The sequence below is a fragment of the Frieseomelitta varia genome, unplaced genomic scaffold (genome assembly GCF_011392965.1).
Source record: "Frieseomelitta varia isolate USP_RPSP 00005682 unplaced genomic scaffold, Fvar_1.2 scaffold_191, whole genome shotgun sequence".
NCBI classification, from domain to species: domain Eukaryota; kingdom Metazoa; phylum Arthropoda; class Insecta; order Hymenoptera; family Apidae; genus Frieseomelitta; species Frieseomelitta varia.
Window position 1 is genome coordinate 252,388 of NW_025109650.1, and position 18,960 is coordinate 271,347.

General features: G+C 33.8%; 1 protein-coding gene and 1 non-coding gene across 3 annotated transcripts in view; one reads left to right on the forward strand and one right to left on the reverse strand.

Annotated features, from left to right (window-relative positions):
- LOC122539115 (sestrin-1) overlaps positions 1–18,960 on the reverse strand; it is a 233,758-nt gene that overhangs the window by 51,264 nt on the left and 163,534 nt on the right. The gene's annotated exons all lie outside the window — the stretch shown is intronic.
- Trnaa-agc lies at positions 3,963–4,035 on the forward strand. The gene has a single exon. It is a non-coding gene; the product is annotated as a tRNA-Ala (tRNA).

An 18,960-nucleotide genomic window follows, 5' to 3' on the forward strand; every position in this document is an offset into this window, starting at 1 on the left:
TTTTTTCTACTCCCTGCTGCTTGAGAGCTCGCATCGAATTGGCGAATCAAGGCCACCGATGGAAAAAGAAAAAAAGAAAAAAAAAAAACACACTAGAATCCTTTCGCGGCGATGAGTCACAACATCGGCGAGGTATTACGTGGCAATGAAACGTTCCAGCTGTAACGATACCAACTATCGTCGTATCATTGTGACGAGTTGCAAATTGCCGGTGTAGATTAACGGGTCGCGTTCATCTCCGGTTGCAAAATAGACCGGTAGACTTATCCATCGGAATTCCTTTCTCCCAACTCTTCCTTACTTTACGATACATATCGCGCTCTATCTCTCGCGCTAACCGTTGGTCATTTCGTAATTATGCCAACGGATCCGTCGAGTAAAACCAGTGGCTACCCGAAGTGGGAAACTTGTATCAGAGAAATGAAAGTAAATCTACGGAACGGGAGAAAGTTTGTCTAGAATTAAATTACTCTTTAGACTTGAAGAGATTGCTCGAAATCTCGCTGAATTGATCCTTTTCGCGAGAGGCGACGCTCCTTTGTGAAAACGAAGGGAACAAAAACTTCTTTTGGAGGAATTATGAATTGGCTCATTTCGACCGCTCTGACTATTTCGAAATGCATTGGCACGAGAACGAAGAAACCGGTTGTAAGAAAATTTGTAGAATTTCCACGAAAAAATTACTTAAATCCGCGATTTCCACGAGGAATTACGGATTCTTTGCTGGTTTTTAATGAATCATTTTAAGTAAGCTCGTAATCCGCAAGTGTTCAAATACGTTACTTCTCTGAGCCACAATATGTATTTTCATCATTAAAATGTAAGAGCATTGCGTAATAACGACGTGATGATAATTTTTAACATAGTCAATAAAAAGGAATACACATAGTCGGGAACGAAGGACACATTCCCTCTAGTCACGAGGGAATGAGTCACGGCAATGTCATACTTTAAAACAACGTCTGATAAGCGACAGTTACAGTCGCAAGATAAAGGATAGTCACGAATTCTTTGATGAAGGAGCAAACAATCAAACAGACGTCGACGCCGAGAGGGCGAACGAGCAGCACGTGCTGAAGGCATGCGAATTGTCATGACCACGAGGAGAAACAAAACTAGTAATATTGGGGGATACGGCGGAAGTCAAGAGGGCTGTTTCCGGCGCAGCGAGTAAATCAAGAGAGAAGGGAACTGCTGTTCAACACTCTTGGCACTCTCCTTTGAGTTTCATTCTTTTTTTCTTCTTTCGTTCGTTCTTTCTTTCTTTCTTTCTTTGCCGTTAGTACAGAACTCCGGTGGATCGTAAACTTAAGAACACGCACAGTCTCCCACCCTTCTATCGCCATTGTTGGAAACGGCTTCATTCGCCTCGAGATTTTTTCCCCAACTCTCCGGCCATTTCTAGTACGTATTCTAACGTCCAATGAGTCGAGCAATTTAAAAGTGCCACGAGCATTGGTTTCATTAAATTCCGATATTTTTAATTACGTTCAAAAAAAGAAACGGTGAGTTTGCATAATCATTAATAATGTATGTACAGTGTATTTTTGTTAAATTGAGTTGCAACACGGATAAATGTTGTACACGTTAGTATTGGCAAGAATCGAGTGGGATTGAATAACGAGCCCAGTTTCATGTAAAAAAGAAAAAGAGCAAATGGTTAAAAATAGATTGGAAGTCGATGATTGCAAATTGCAGTGGATTGCGCAATAGTTTAATAGTTTTTAACAGAACAGGTATTTTAATAATCGCTGCACTTTCGTATTTTACTTTGCATTCTGATCTTTAGGATTTAGGAATAAAGCTACGAAATTTAAGCTTTTGTGGCAGAGAGAGAAGGGAAAAGGAAATGAAAGAGAGTTCGACGATAAATCACTCGTCGTAATACTTTTAGAAGACTTCCTTCAATGATTTCTTCTCTTTCGTATTAATAATTTCTCTGATCTCCTCTGATTAAATATCTGAATCTTGGATATCGCGCCGAGTGTTGCGTATCCGAATTCAAACTTCAAAGGAAATGAAAGAATTATCAACGTATGAGGATCAAATATACTAGACACGTAGTATTAATTTGTTTTTACATTTTACAGACACGTAGTATTAATTTGCAGAGGTGCAAATATGTACCAGTAGACTCGTGTGCAGACACTTGGACCGATTAAAGATATCTTTGTTCGGAGAGTGACTCAAGTCAGCCGACTTGTGTCGACTTTTTCCTCGGCCACTAACGTTATCGCTATACTGTGTAAAAGGCTTTTATCACATACACACCGTGGCATTTTCGAGCATGTGGCGTTAATGGATCATCTTTATTTCTTTGCTAATGACGCATCTTTGTAAACATTTGCGAAACAACAGAGATATTATTATCGGTCAAAAAATGGGACGAACAGCCACGAAGCGAGATCTATGAATTTCAATGACACGAAAAGACAAATTTTTATTCCCCAATTTTCATTGAAACAATTTGAAATTGAAATAAACGCTTGTGATCTATTATACGTAATTTAAAATTAAAATGAACGTTTGTAATTTGTACAGAGTGAAAACTTGAGCACCTATCTTTGTTACTTTTTAAGATAAGAAATAATTTTGTTAACAAAAGTTGTTTAGCATATAGAAGGCCGTAGCATGACAGTAATAGTCCTTTATTGGTGGATGGGTACAAAGTTATTTCAAGATTTCTTAAATGTATCAAAAAACTGTTAACTCAAAAGATATTTTAATCTCAATTCTGAAGGACGAAAAAAGACAGAGACGGTATTCTTGTGTTTAGATTGACTTTGTTTTTCGTTCATAAATTTTATAAGATTAAACATGAAATGTCCACCAAATTAATCATTTTTCGACAGGAATATTTTTTTTTATAGATGTCCAGCTAATTAATAAAGCGAAAAATATATCGTTCAATCCAAAAGTGAACGTGAAACTCCTTTATCTATAAAAAGAAAATTATTGCGATCTTCTCTGTGCTGAACAACTTTTGTTAATAAAATTTTTTTTATATCTCCAAAAGCAACAGAAATATTCAAGGTAATCAAGCTTATATATATATATATATATATATAAAATATGCACATATGTACAAGATAAACAAGTGTTGGGAAGCCATGTGGGTTAGCTCCATAAATTAAAGTTTACCTGCAATTACTATCAGTTTAACTACGATTACTTACGTCATTCCTTTTTCTCTGCGATAAATAAACTTGTTCGTTCTCTCTTATCAACAAAAAAAAGCCCGTTAATATGTACAAAAAGAAAAAAAAGTATGCACTTACATCATGCGAATTTCTAGGTTATACTTCTGTTTGTAGGTTATACTTCTTGATTACAGGAAATATTAATTTTCTGAATTAATATATTCATGAACAATGTTGCAGATTTTTCTTGCACGTGACGTCAACATTAACAGATCCAAAAAAAAAAAGTGAGATAACGTACGAAATGAAAAGTTTCATTCAACTAAAAATAAGTAAGAAAATATTTGACCATTTACTACGCTTGGTGGAATTAGGCAAGAATTTTCTTGTTTTCCGTGACTTTCCCTTTCAAACGAGTACACTGGCACTTGTGTAATTTGTCAAAAATCGGATGTTAATTGCACACTTCACGTAATGAGAACTATGGATCAGTTTTTAACTGCCCGAGAGGCTGGCGTATTGTTTCAATCCTCTGGGAGCGCGCAATTACGTCATCGCGATTTAGTAAAGTGGTTAAGTGCAACGATCTGACACACATAGACGGTGATTTAACAATGACCAACACAAGGGAGACAGGCGATAAACGAATTTCTCGAAGGACAATAGTTCGATTCTTACGTCTAATCGGTTGCAGTCGGTTTTGTAATTAACCGTCTGTCAATTAACGCTGACGAAATCGATGAAAAATCAATTAGAAGAAATTAGGACGTGTTATCGGCACTTTACTCTGGAAGTTTCGCGGAATTGCGTTATTTCTTATCGGGGGGCGTAGCTCAGATGGTAGAGCGCTCGCTTAGCATGCGAGAGGTACCGGGATCGATACCCGGCGCCTCCAATTTGTCACTTTCTTTTTTTTTTTTTTTTTTTTTTTTTTTTTTTTCTTTCTTTTATCATTATCATTTCGAAGAAGTTATTTTTAATAATCTCGAGATACTAATATCTGCTAATTTTGGCTGTAAATGCAAATATATTTTTTTTCACGAGAAGGCAGTTATATTCATGATGTGAAAAATACGACTATAAAGACGAAGAATACGATGATTAAGTGTTTGTTCGTCTTCTTATTCTCTCACTCGCATTTTGGAAAATAAAAAGAATTTATAATATCTCAAGGAAATGTTTAACACATTTTCTGTGATGTTTGGTTTTTTTACATGGAGAAGAAATATGTATGGATTATTCTCACGCGAAAGATGTGTCCCTGAAGGCATTGCGAAAATCAGAACCACAAATTGAAACTAGATGCCGAGTAGCACGGGAAAGGTGTAGAATGCTTGAGCATATATGCTACATACTTCGTAAAGCGAGTTCCAACGAATGAGAGACGTGTTAAACATTTGTCGCAGACGAAGATCGCATTTCACTATCGACAGATGTTCTGTGTTCCCTACAGCCATGTCTATCACGACTGCATAGTTTGACAATGGCTAACAACATGCCAGCACGTGTGGTGATACCATGAATATTTGAGAATTGTGTTTATTTTTCGGATTAGTATCTACTTGTTACATTACTTGTGAACAATGTCAGTCTACGAAAAATACACAGCAGCTTATGAAAATTGTTCAAAAACTCCTAAAAATCTTTTATGAATATAATAGAAAATATTGAGATTATCTTTGTATGTTTAATCAGGCATGTGATATATTGTACGTGTCATATGTGTCCATTTAAGAAGTGATCGTATTTTAATGATTTTAAAGTTACTTATATTTCTACTTTAAATATTTCTGTACAATGTTGATATGTCTTTTGTATATGAAGATGTTTAATTTAAAAGATAATTTTAAGCCTAAATTATGATTCTTATTTTTTCGATACAGTATGTCAAAGATCATTCTAGACACTGAAATTCGGTGGATGATTTCTAATAAATACATTAATTATTTTGTCACGTTGACTTCATCAAATTAGAAGTATAAGTAAGTTTTATAAAATTAACGTTACAATATCTTTCAAACTAATCAATTTCCGATCCGAGCTTTCACGCAGCGTAATGTACCATCGACTGCCGTAAAGAAAGATTCATTTTTTCATATCGAAGAAAGTGTGACGATCATGTCTCACTTGCAGTGCCAAGCACAACATAATCATCAGAATCTTCTACGATCAACATTCGAATATGCACTTCCACGAGCTACTTTACACTCGTGAAAAAAGATATCCACTGTAATTAATTATTCATCGTCTTTCGTTTGTTATCGACACGGTTACATCATCCACTGTACACGAAGAAAAAAAAGTAGCATCTGCGTTTACTTAGGAAACACGAAACGTCCACACAGATTAGACAGGGAATTTCTGTATATAAAAAGGACGACCAGGTTTATCAGCGTGTTGCCCGTTATCACACGCCACGCTGTTGACACAAAGTCCAGTTAGACAGTCTATCGAATCGATCCGACTTTAACAGTGACAAATAGTGTGTCACTGATCACGAAACTGTTCGACATTATCCATTCCAAACACCGGCAAAGTAAGATTTCCTCTAATGACGCGCTCACGGACAAGCCTTGCCTCAAAGGCGCGTAAAAGCTCAGCGTAGCGTGGAAACGCTCGTCTAAACTCCATTGCGAGACAATACCGTGACGCAAAACGTATCGCGTTGTTCCATATTCGGGATTACACCGGAACCGTGCTGTTGCCTATAGACGTTGACTAGGAGCAGTTGCTAGAACTAATTTAGACGAAGAGGTTAAGAGAGAAAATGGGATACAATGGGCAGAAACCGGTGGCTGGCTACGTGGTGTTCTACCATTTTGTAAAACGCTCGCTTGTAGACTAAGTTAATCTCTTTAGGAATACCGGTGTACACGGTAGTTTGAGAGAGAATTGCTGTGCAGAGGTTTATATTTTTCAATGAAATTCTTATATATATATATATATATATATATATATATATATATATATATGTATATAAAATCGTTATTATTCTTTAGTCAGAATAAAGTCAGAACGCGAATACGTAACAAGGGTATACAATCGAGCGATAAAATCGAGCGCGAGATAATTGAACAGATTAGATGATGTTTTCTTCTTCTCCAGATTCACGACATCGATAAATCTGACTATCGATAAATAACACCGAATAACAATCAATGAAAGATGCCCACTGCAAATTAACCGACTAACAGTATAGCCAAGATTAAAATCAAACACAGAGTGAAACTGATTTTTAACATTACTAAATAAAATATTCTTAACGCTACAAGCTAGGAGGAGACTTCTTCTTTAGGAGAAATATTGCTTAATAAATTGGAGAAATATTATACAATGCTCTTAAAAATTTATAAATTTATACATAAAATTTATATATTTATAAATTTATTATTTATTATATATAAAATTTATATACTTATAAATTTATTATTTGTTATATATAAAATTTATATACTTACAAATTTATTATTTGTTATATATAAAATTTATATACTTATAAATTTATTATTTGTTATATATAAAATTTATATACTTACAAATTTATTATTTGTTATATATAAAATTTATATACTTATAAATTTATTATTTGTTATATATAAAATTTATATACTTACAAATTTATTATTTGTTATATATAAAATTTATATACTTATAAATTTATTATTTGTTATATATAAAATTTATACTTATAAATTTATTATTTGTTATATATAAAATTTATATACTTATAAATTTATTATTTATATATTTTATTATAAAAATTTATATATTTATAAATTTATTTATATATTTTATTATAAAAATTTATATATTTATATATTACATTGAGAAATATTACATAATATTCTTGAAAATTTACTATCACAAAAAATCCCCGTTCAAACGGTACCGTCTCACTTCCCTCTGACGAGTATAGTCGTCGAACACGGTCGACATACGGATTCAATAACTCTACGGCGATCCATCGTCCGAGCAAATTTACGAAACGCGGCTCGAACGAGGAACGCGGGCATGGTAACGTGTTGTCGCGTACGATTCATCGGCGTGATTCCACGCGGCAAAATTCTGCAATAACAATGCCCGCGGCTGATAAAGTGCAGATACGATTCCCGGACACGCGTGAGCCGATCGTTCGTCTCGTTGCTCGTTTCACGAAAACATCGAGCTATAAGCGAATTATATCAGCCGGCCAGCGAATACGCGAGCGTGTCATTATCTGCCAGTTTATTGACAATGGGGCATGAAATAATAATAGAGAACGAAAATACGCGCTCTTCTTTTAAGCCGGGGAAACAACGGGATACGATATCGATCAACAGATCGATAGACCTCGGTCTGTCACTGTTGTGACGATTTGCTCGAATCTCGTTGCTGAGTTGCGACATCTCGTGCAACTTTAACGACGCGATAAACACGGAGCGTAATTATGCGAAAGTCCACCGAAAAACTGGCTACAAATAAATTTTATTCCATTTCTTTTTCTTTTTTTTTTTTTAGGAATACATATAACGCTTGTAGTCGTGCGTATATAAGTTTGTTTATTGCAGTTAACACTCGAAGTTTTCGTCACTCGTTCTCATTTTTTCTTCGAATTAAATTCTCCGATAAGTGCATTTCGTTTTTTTCCCTCTTTTTTTCGTTGAAAAGCAGACAAACACAAGAAATGACGTTAGTTGTTTATTTAGTACTCTTTTATTAACAGTATGTAATAATAAATATAGTGTTTAGGATTGTATAGATTTCCTCGAATCAAATATCACGTCGCTTACTCTAATTTTCTCAAATTTCTCAAAATTTTTCAATGCTATTAAATGTATTATTTATATACGAAGGATAGATTTAAGTGTATTTCTTTTTATCTGAAACCAGATAAATACAGGAAATGATACATAAAAGTATTTATTTAAGGATTTCATCACTGCAATTGAACTTTATTTGAAGGTTTCTCGAATTAAAGATTTTGTCGTCTAATTTTTCTCGGAATCAAAATTCTTTAATTCCTCGTGCTGATAATTACACGTGGATATTAATGACTCGAGCAATGATTAATTTGTGATAAATTTCTACAATATATTTCAAGCTCTTTTATTTTTGTAATCACTAGACTGCAGATTTTTATTTAATATTATTTAATGATGTTAATAATATCAAAATTTAATATACACTAGTATCCATAACAATTTCTCACATAATCCTGAGAAATGAGATTTTTACTTTTTTTCTATTTATTGGGATGTTTAGATAAAGCAGCCTCTAATTTATAAATATACGGTGAAATAGAAAATTAATAGTTTTAATTTTAATAGACATATTCATAAAAGGTTCCTGAGAATGATCGAAAATACCATCACGAGCAATTGTACACGTAACTCTCGGACTACATTATTATTATACAAAGTTAAATAAATAAAAAAACAAAAGAAAAACGAGGCTTCGAAGAAAAGTAAAACGAAACGGTCGATTCGTCGATATCGAAATCAGAAAAACAACATCCGAATGATATCTGATCGTGACGTTGAAGAAAAAAATGCTCGGCTGTTTTGCTCGAGAGAACTTGCTTTGCACGAAAACATAATCGACGCTTACGAGCAACTTTCCGAGCCGTTTAAGGCCACGGCTTGAACAAACGATCATTCCGTAATTTCCCGTCGATTCGTTCGTAATCTGTTTGCTGAATATTGGGCAGAAAGCTCGCGTAATATTATTGCACTTTCACGCGATAAATAACACAATGCGACCGCAACACCTGATAATAGGACACTGGAACCTATTGAGCTATTGACGTGACATGCAGGTTCCCTATCAGTTAAGCGTATGTATGTACAACATCTGTTTTCACTAAGTAAGTTCGTTCCTTTTCTTTTCTTTTCTTTTTTTTCTTTTTCTTTTTCTCCCGAAGCACAATGCGACGCTGCACGTGCGTTTGAGTGACCTGTCACGTGTTCCGAGGTAATTTATGAAAGAGAATAGAGTTAAGATAAAATTAGTTCGGTTTAGTTGAATAGCCTATGTCTATGAATTGATTCTAAAATTGACGATAACAATAGAGTAGTTTTATCATTCGATCAATTCGATACGTCTCGATATTGGAAATAATAACGACGAGGGAAGTGAGAGAAGAAGAACGGAGTTTCTAATTTTAGAATATAGACGTCGTTTGATATTAGTCCACGAATAGACAATTCTCTTTAAACTTTCGCCGAAAATTTCATTCCCCGGTTAGTTTGATACATCTGTCACAGCCATGTTGCTGTCTTCTTTGATGTACAGAAATATTACAACGAAGATAGAGAAAGTCAAATGGGGGAAGAATTACAAAAGAAACGCAGAGTGGTACGTGACTGATGATACAATTGGCTGCGGGCCAATTCTACGGAGGGAAAAAAAATAAGACAATAACGTGAAACAAAATTTTTCCATACGAGACTGTTCGAGAAAATATCTAATTTGAGAATCTATCAAATATACTAGAATCTGGCTATTAAGTATATTTCATTGTGTATACATACATATATATATATATATTTTATATACCTTTGGCATTATTATTGTAACACAATATCTTAAAAAATTAAATTAATTGTGCACAAAATTGATATCCACAAAACATTTCAAATCTTTCCCTGTCGTTAAATATAATATAATATAATACTTTAAATGTAAATGTAAAATATAATATAAATAACATAATAATAATAATATAAATAATATAAATAACTAATAATAATATAATATAAAATAAATAATATAATATAAAAACTTAATATAATATAATATTTAAAATTTGCAAAACGAGACAAGTCCAATTATTATCCAATCCAAAATTAATTTGTCAGTGGGCTAAGAAAATCAATATTAATTTCTTGCGAAGTGCTTCCGATAACTGTCTCCCGGGCACGTTCTCGGATTTGTTCTCAAAACTTCCCCAACGTGCCCGACTATGATTTCGTCGTGCTCGTTATGCCGTTGACAAAGTTCCGAAAGTTACTTTTGTGTAACGCGCGTAACACGCCCGTAAAAGTTTCCCTTTTCCTTTTTTTCTTTTCATGGTAAGCGTTCGAATACCTTGCGAGTCACTGTACGTCACTTACAGATTTTATGCCCGGGGTGGGCAAGTTTTTCGCCGTCGTGGCACGGTTTCATCCATCCGTGCCTCGGGGTTAATTTACTGTCGCATAAAAGTCGACCGCCATGGTTTAAGGGTGCCCATCGATTTGGCAGAGCCAGCGACAAAAGGAACCACGCCGCGTCCAGGGACAACCGTTGTCCGTTTACATTGTGATACGATGTAATTTGATAAATTTATCTCAACGTGAAAAAGCCACCCCTGGCCGTCGCACGTGGGAACGTGGAAGACTTTCAACGTGGAAGAAGTTTGATGGCAATAAGAATAATGGAAACAGTGTTTGACGTTTGTTTCATTCCATTGCTATTATGATTATATTATTATATTAAATTTATTATAGTTATCGTATTAAATTGAAGAATAATCCATTTTATAGACTAAAAATGGAAGAAATGACACTAGTAGAACTGCAAAGGATTATACAATGTTTTGAGAAATTTGTATTCGAATATTTTTCGAATCCTTCCATGAATAGATACATATATAGAAACATTTTGAGATTTCTTTAACGCTATACATATTCTTCGTGCAATTTCAGATTTTAATTAAAGAAACCTAAAAATATACAAATATCTATGAATCCGCTAAATATGACTGAAATTTTATATAATATAACAAACAATCGTTGAAATAAGTTTATAACTTTTATAGTACAAAAACTTGTTATTTTCTCAAAAAAAAAAAAAAAACAAAAAACCATATAACGAATGCTATACTAAATACTGAAATACTTATCGACACAATAAATGATTGATCGTTCAAATAATTTCGCAACGCTCTTGAATTAAAAAGTATTTTAATTCAAGATCTCCGAATTGAAGAGAGGGAACGTTTGTTCAATTTCGAACAGTTGCTGATATTTTCCACGATCTTCGAACCAATTCGCGAACGCGCTACTCCGAGTGCAACGTACGAATTATTTTCGAAAGCTGTTCAAATACTTCCTCGAGCAACGGTGACATCCTCGGCCCAACGATTTTTACGATCCCTCGCGTTCCGCGGCCCCTCGCCCGATATGATCTACAGAGTCACGAAAGATCGAGGAACGCACGCGTGATGCGTTTTACGACCGAGATCGTAAAACCGTGTCGAACGGTATATATCACATCCATGCTACATTTTCCTACGATCGTAAACTGGCCAGGGTCGATCGTGCGGGTTCTGAGAACGTACCATCCCCCTATGGAACCGCCGTTAGTGAATATGGATCACAGGGAAGTCACCAGCGGAGTAAGAATATTGGGTAGCAGCCAAGTTTCAAACGTTAAGTTAGATTCAACATTAATTTCGCTGCACAATAAAACGTCGTAACTGTCGTTCTCTCGTGCAATCTGTCTTCATACGATGCACGAACGTTTTATGGCTCTTTAACGATTCACACAAAATGTTTTTCTCAATTGGTTGCTTAATTCTCCGATGTTCTCTCTGCTGTCTTCGTCGCGTTGTGTCTTTTCCAGCGATATATTATTTATACTTGTAGGAAGTTGTAGAGTAGATGAATTAAAATGATTAGAAATATTAAAATTAATAATTAAATAAATAACAAACGATCTTTTCAATGCAAATTAAAGATATTAAAAATATTTGAGAATTCTTGGGGATTTTTAGTAACGTACGTAATTACGATTGTAATGTGATTTTGTAATTATGAGATAAATATATAAATAATTATGATAATTTCGTTAAATGAATGTACGTTGGTAAAAATATAATGACAGTGTTTGTAATGTATGTACTATAAAAATCTATAAATTGCTTCTTACTATTAATACATTTCACTAAATATGTAATACCAACGTTTCTAAATGTACAATCATTATAAAATAACTGAGAACGGTAAACAATTTTTATGCACGTAAGGGCAAGAAATATAATAATAATATAATATATAATATATAAATAACATAATAATACTATAATATAATATAAATAAATAAATGTAATATAATATAATATAAATAAATTGTAAAATCAAATTTGACTTGAGTTTTTGCCATCGTGAACGAGTCCTTAGGTGAACTCTTTGCACTTATTACCTTTGATAATATAAATATAAATATAAATATAATTATAATTATTATATTAAATATAAATATAATTATAATTATATAATTATAATTATAATTATAATTATGTATTATCAAAGTTAATATATATATATATATAATTATATTAATATAACCCAAACCATTTCTACAACAGAAATAAACCAAAAAAAAAAAAGAAAAAGAAAAAAAAGAACCTGGACGAAGCGTGACAACCGAACAGGCATTCACAACTAAAGAACAACAGTGAAAAATATAACGACGGCATAAAAGCAGACGGGAATAAACGAAATGTCCCTTTCCTGTTCTCTGAACGGAAAGCCATAATGCCTCGGTTCATAACCGAGGAGCAATAATGTATGAAGGAGGACGGAAATAAACGAAATGTCTGGTTCAACGAACCGATATAGAAATAATCAAGTGAGGAGCAAGCAACTGTGGATTAGGCGTGGAGGACGAATCCTCCAATATACACAACGTCCCCTCCCGACGTTGTCACGAAGCGGAGAGGAGACCGTGACTGCGGAAGGGTGCAGAAGTGATTGCGGGGCCATGTGTCAACGGAATAATATAAAAGGTCCCCGCAGAAGGACGTGTGTCTCGTCTCTGAAATTGCGTGCCTCGCGAGTAATAATGCCTCGGCGCGGCGACTTCGAAAGAAGAAAGAATCCACTGTGATCCACTGTGAAAAAGAGAAATCGACGAAAATTCCTCCTGTGGACTCTGTGGAAACACGTTTCGTTTCCGGCGGGACACAGGAACGCGAGTGTCGTCCTTTTAAATTCCTCGTTGAACACTTGGCGTTTTTCTTAATCGAATCGGCGACGCACGTTCAACGGACCATTTTTTTCGAGATGGCTCTGGCTTTCGCGTTTGTGGCAAACATCTCAGTCACCGTGAGTGAAAATAAAATTGGACCTGCGCTTAAACCTCGATTCTCGATTTAATTTTCGATCAGGGGGGAATGATAGATAGGGTAGTGAAAGGATGTTGTTCGTTGATGCGCTTTAAACTTTAACCAAGATATTATTATAATTATTAAAGTAAATTTGTTTTAGATAGATCGTGACTGTTGAACTGGTGGGTAATTTGTACACCGATTAATACTTAATTCAATTAAAATAATTAAATTAATTTACTATTAAATCCTCTTTCAAATTAATATTAAAAATAATTATTCAAAAATTAAATTTTTTACAATTCATTTATTCTTAAATATACTACATTTTGATTTAAAATTATTATTTTGTAAAATTTTTATTTATATATTCTTATTCATAAATTATAATAACAATACATAAATATAATTTAAGTATATTTCCTATCGTGGATTATCAAATTGAATGATAAAATTTCCCTAAAAACTTTAAAAGGCCGCCATAGTACTTTATTTTAATGATTCAACTGGTATAGCACAAGACTACCTTTTTCATGCAATTTCTGAATAACGCGTAGTTTTGTAATTTCGTGCCGAGTTCTGAACTTACAATTAATTATGCGAGCTTAAATAAGCTTCGGAAACAGCTAATTCTGAACTTGCGCTGCTCTTTAACTCGCCCATTCAATCATTTCTTATTTTTCCTTTTGATCAATTTGTGTTATTAAATTCTACTCTGTCAACATTTGACAGGTGGCCTATAATATTCAATGGTTTATGTGCCACGTAAGGAGTACAATATGCGTAATGAGTAACGCAATAACATCAATATAACGTACTTTGACTATTTATACAACATGAACATTTTGTTTAATATATACAATGAATATACAACCAATGTATACTATATTCAGCCTCCAAGGAACAATTAGTATATTCTTTCAACTACCACCCTCTAAGTCTAACCACCCTCTGTTTGCTCACTATCGAAACAACCCCGAACCCAGTATTCCCGTGAAAACGGTTTTTTTTTCTAGTAATTTGCGATTCGTGGCGCTCGACAGAGTGAAAATAAATCGAATATTATATTCGAAGCGAACGAACGAGCACCCTTCGTTTCGATCGTGTCGCACGGGGCGGTGGAGATTGTATTGGTGCCCACGGTGTTTCATGGGATGCACAGAAGGCCGATCTCATCGACCCTACATGGAGTTTCAGCTGGTTCCGGTAACTGACGCAAGCTGTTATAGGCGAAAGCTCTGTGGAAAATTAAAGACACGGCCAAATGATTTACAAACAGGAAGCTGAACGTTGTTGCCGAATTTGATGCAGTTTATGACGGTGGATCAGCTGTTTCCAACAGCGATTTGGAGAAGGGGAAGCTGTTTCGTGTTTACAGGGGGTGGTTTTTAGGGAGAATTGCACGAACGCGTTAGGGTGCTGGGAGCACCCTACTTGCTCCACTATTAGATGTTTTGAATTGGAAAGTTTCTGCAGTTAAAGAGACAATTGAAAGTTGAATGGAGATTTGCTCCGATCGTTGATTGGTATCATTGAAAGTCACGGAAATTTACATTTTACGTTTCACGTTGTTTAATTCTGGAAATTTTCATTCGGTGCAATTTTACTACCGTGCTTCAGGCTGTAGATTTTAGAAAATGCAGAAGCATACAAAATGTCCAAAGTAGATTTAAAGTGTATATAATATATAGTAGATGAAACGAATTTCTTACAGTACAATGAAATGTGAAAATGCATGAAAATCTATCGATCTCTGATAGATAGAACATAAAATACAAAATAAAACTAAATATCTCAAACTGTAATATAACTTGACGGATATTAAAGTATATAAAAATAAAATTATATAAAAATTAGGTGGTAATAAATAATAAAGTATATAAAAATAAACGATACAGAATAACCGAAACTAAAAAAAAAAGAAATAGATTAAAACAATGACTGTCGGAGAAATCTGAAGAAAACTGCATTTCAAGTTTCACTTTAATCCACTCGAGGTAGGTTGAAAAATTATTCCACCGCCCATATATTAGTCCTTTGTGATTCAAAATTCGTACTATGCTCTCATTTCGAAGAAAAGTAAAAACATTTGCTTCTTAACAGATGTAAAAGATAAACTTGAACTCGTTCGTACGTATCATCGACACCGAGTCTAAACACAAGATTCGCTGAAACAAAGTCGTCGTCCAAAGAGACTGGACTGAATTAATAACACGTAGATTAGATTAAATTTTAAGATTTAAATCCTCTAACTCTTTGAGTCGGAGCCTCAAGAGTTAAAAAGGCAAGGGACGAGACATTGGGATGTGAATGAACACTGAAGACGAGACAAGGGGGATTCTTAGCTCGTGATCGAGGGTATCGGTGTTTTGACAAAAGAGATTCGACTTTGTGGAACGGAGCATGGGGGAGAGGAAGGGGCGAAGATCGATCAAACGAAAGAAACACAGTATAATTATTATCGACGATCGGTAAACAACAAAGTCGGTTATCAGACGACTGATGCAACGCGGAAACGAGTTTCGTCAGCTGCTGCAAATAGACAACCAGAGACTATAGATAGACGTTAATCAGTCGTAATTGTGCGTCTTTTCAGACGATAACGATCATGTGCAACAATCACCCTCGAAATACGACGGACAGAATAATCACGAAAAATTTTGAACTGTTAGAACTTCGTAAAAATGATGAGTCACACTAAGTGTTATCACTAAAGCATCTCTATTTTTGCTTTTGAGTCTGTTTTTTTTTTTTTTTCTTTTCTTCAAGGATACATTTATATCACGTAGTGGTTGAGAAAGAATAATTGTAAAAATTCAGACTTCTCTAAAAATGATGAAAAATGTTTTTCATAGCTGAATCCATTATAATCTTCAGAGGCTGAAGTGTTTCCTTTACAATGCTCTCTTGCAATTTGCTGTACGATTCTGTTTTTCGCTGTTTTATTAAACTTTGAGTATTAAAGTTACAGGACGAAAATTCAAGAGATTGCTTATCGTTCAAAATTCAACAGTGGTGAGAAAAGATACAGTAGAGTAAGTTTTAAGGGATCGTTGTAAAGAGAACATTTCAATCTTCGAGGCTACGATAAATTTTGTCACAAAGGAAAACATTGTTCAATGTTTCTGGAGACACAACGTTTGTCAGACATTTTAAAATGACGAAATGTTGGGATTTCTTGAGTTTCTGTCGTTAATGTTAAAGATCAAAGTTTAATAAAATGACCAAAAGAGATTGTACAGCAAGTTTCAACGGTGAGTTTAATTTAGAAAAAAATTTTTTCAATATTTTTGGAGACGTTTGAATTTTTACAGTATTTGAAAAAGAAATGGACTGTCAAAGTAGAGGCTTTACGTTTTAAAATGAGATCAAGTAGAATATCGCGTGATATGATTTTACAAGTATAAGTTACAACAGTTTAAAGTATCACTTTTTCATCGCTATTCATTCAACTATGCTTTTTACTGTGTTTTTTATTCTCAACGACGATGATTTACAATTTACAAGAACGTCACATTTATAAGAGAAAGATGGATATCGACTCATTAGTATTACATCGAAATTTTCTCCTCGCGATAACGAACGAATTAGAAGTAAACAAATTCCGATAAGTTTAATCTATTCCATTTTTTCAATGTTTACTGAATAAAGTTTATCTCCTGGGGCTTTTGAATTATTATCGTCACGTGTGATCAAGCAACGAATTGAATATTAAGGCCTAAATTAAAAGAACTCCGTCTGCGAGGAAAAGAAGTCGTTATCGTCACGATTTTTTTTTTTTTTTTTTATAATCAACATTATTAATTAAACATTAGATCGAAATTAAACACAGCTTACGTAAAATTATAAATATACAAATATCGAAACGATCTGACCTGAACAGCACACTTTCGAACGAGAAGAAACCAGTGAATCATTTCACTTCGATCAATCTCTATTCCTTCGATTCGCAACATCTTTGTAACATCAAAAAAGAGAAAAAGATCATTCAAACAAATCGATTAATCGTTCAAATCGTTAACAACAAAATTATTATAATCGTCGCAAGTCGTTCGAATGATGAGCAAGTAGAACGAGAATTTGTAACATTTAAACGAAAAATTTCAATCTGAATGTTCGTAATTTAAATGAAACGAAATCAATGGAATTAATACTGCTAATTCTTCCTAGCGTCTGAAAACAACCGGCGAGAAGAGGAGAAAGCATTGGCCATTCGTTGTATCTCGGCGGTGGTCAACGAGATACAACGAGGTTCTCGGTAATACAGACGTTTATCTGCGAAATTTATTCTACGGTCTCGCGGAGATAAATCTGCATGAGCGATTTCGTTGTATGTTCACGTCGTTGGTCAACGCGCGGTGGCATATCCAACGCTTTTATATCGTGACCCACATTTACACGAGGGGTGATTATTCCCCCTTGATTTTCCCCCTTCCTCGCTGCCATTTCGTACAAAGAACGGACCATTGTTAGGCTGTCGAGGGTACCGCGTGATTCCAATCGAATTGATTTTCTCTTTTTTTTCGTTCTCCTTTTTATTTCATTTCTCTTTCCTCCGTTCAAGGTTTAACCCTTCGTTCGCGACGACGCGTCATAACAAAATTCACCGACAATTTGTTACCCGCTGTTTTGCCAAAGGGAGAACGAGCAACGTTTCACGCTCGAACGGTCGATTAGAAAATCGTCGAAGCTGTTTTCTATTGTCATATGCGCAAACACGTTTTTCAAAACGGTACACCTCACTCCGAACCACGCGTCGAAACTTCATACTCTTGTTTAGAAATGGTTTTAATCCTCTATAATCAGGACTTTGTCCAACTTGTAAAAGTCTTTAATTGCGATTAGTGATTTTTTTTAAATTAAAATTTTTGCCTGCTTTGATAAAGAAATGGAGGAAGTAATTTTTGTAAATTACCCCTTTTTTGTAAATTAAAATTATATTTAATTATATTAAATATAATTTAATTTAATTATTATAATTCTACTTTAATCTAATTTATTTATTACAATTATATTTAATTGTATTAAATATAATTTAATTTAATTATAATTCTATTTTAATCTAATTTATTTATTACAATTATATTTAACTATATTAAATATAATTTAATTTAATTATTATTATAATTTAATTATATTAAAATTATATTTTGCCTGCTTTGTTAAAAAAATGGAATCTAAATGGAAATTGCCCGCATTCTTTGCTATACTATTTGAATACTATTTGCGTACTTCTACGCATTATGTGCAATTTTGCATCTTGAAATTTCTCACGGAATGAATAAAAATCCGCAATTTACTGATCATCTTCGCCTTTCATGCTGTTATCGTAACTACTATTCGATATCTCAAAAGCGAAATCGTGTTTCTCCAATTCTAAAATAAACGTTACACAACAATCTGCTGTTTAAAATAATCATTTTTCTGCTCCTTTCTATCTAATTAACTTGATCATTTAATTTATTTCAATTTCAAAGGCTTCTGAGCAATTCACTTAATTGTAGCTTAATTTACAGCAATAACTGGAAATTAATACATAATTCTTGCGAATAAATCACTTGGGTAATTCTTGGTAATGTCAAACAGACGAACGAGCAAAAATGTATAAATTACGTTGACATTGTTAATAATTTTATAATCCATAAATTTTATAATCCATAAATTTTATAATCCATAAATGAACGAAACACAAAACGCATCTATCATAGAAAAGCATTTGCATGCCATTGTAATTAATACATGGTACTTATA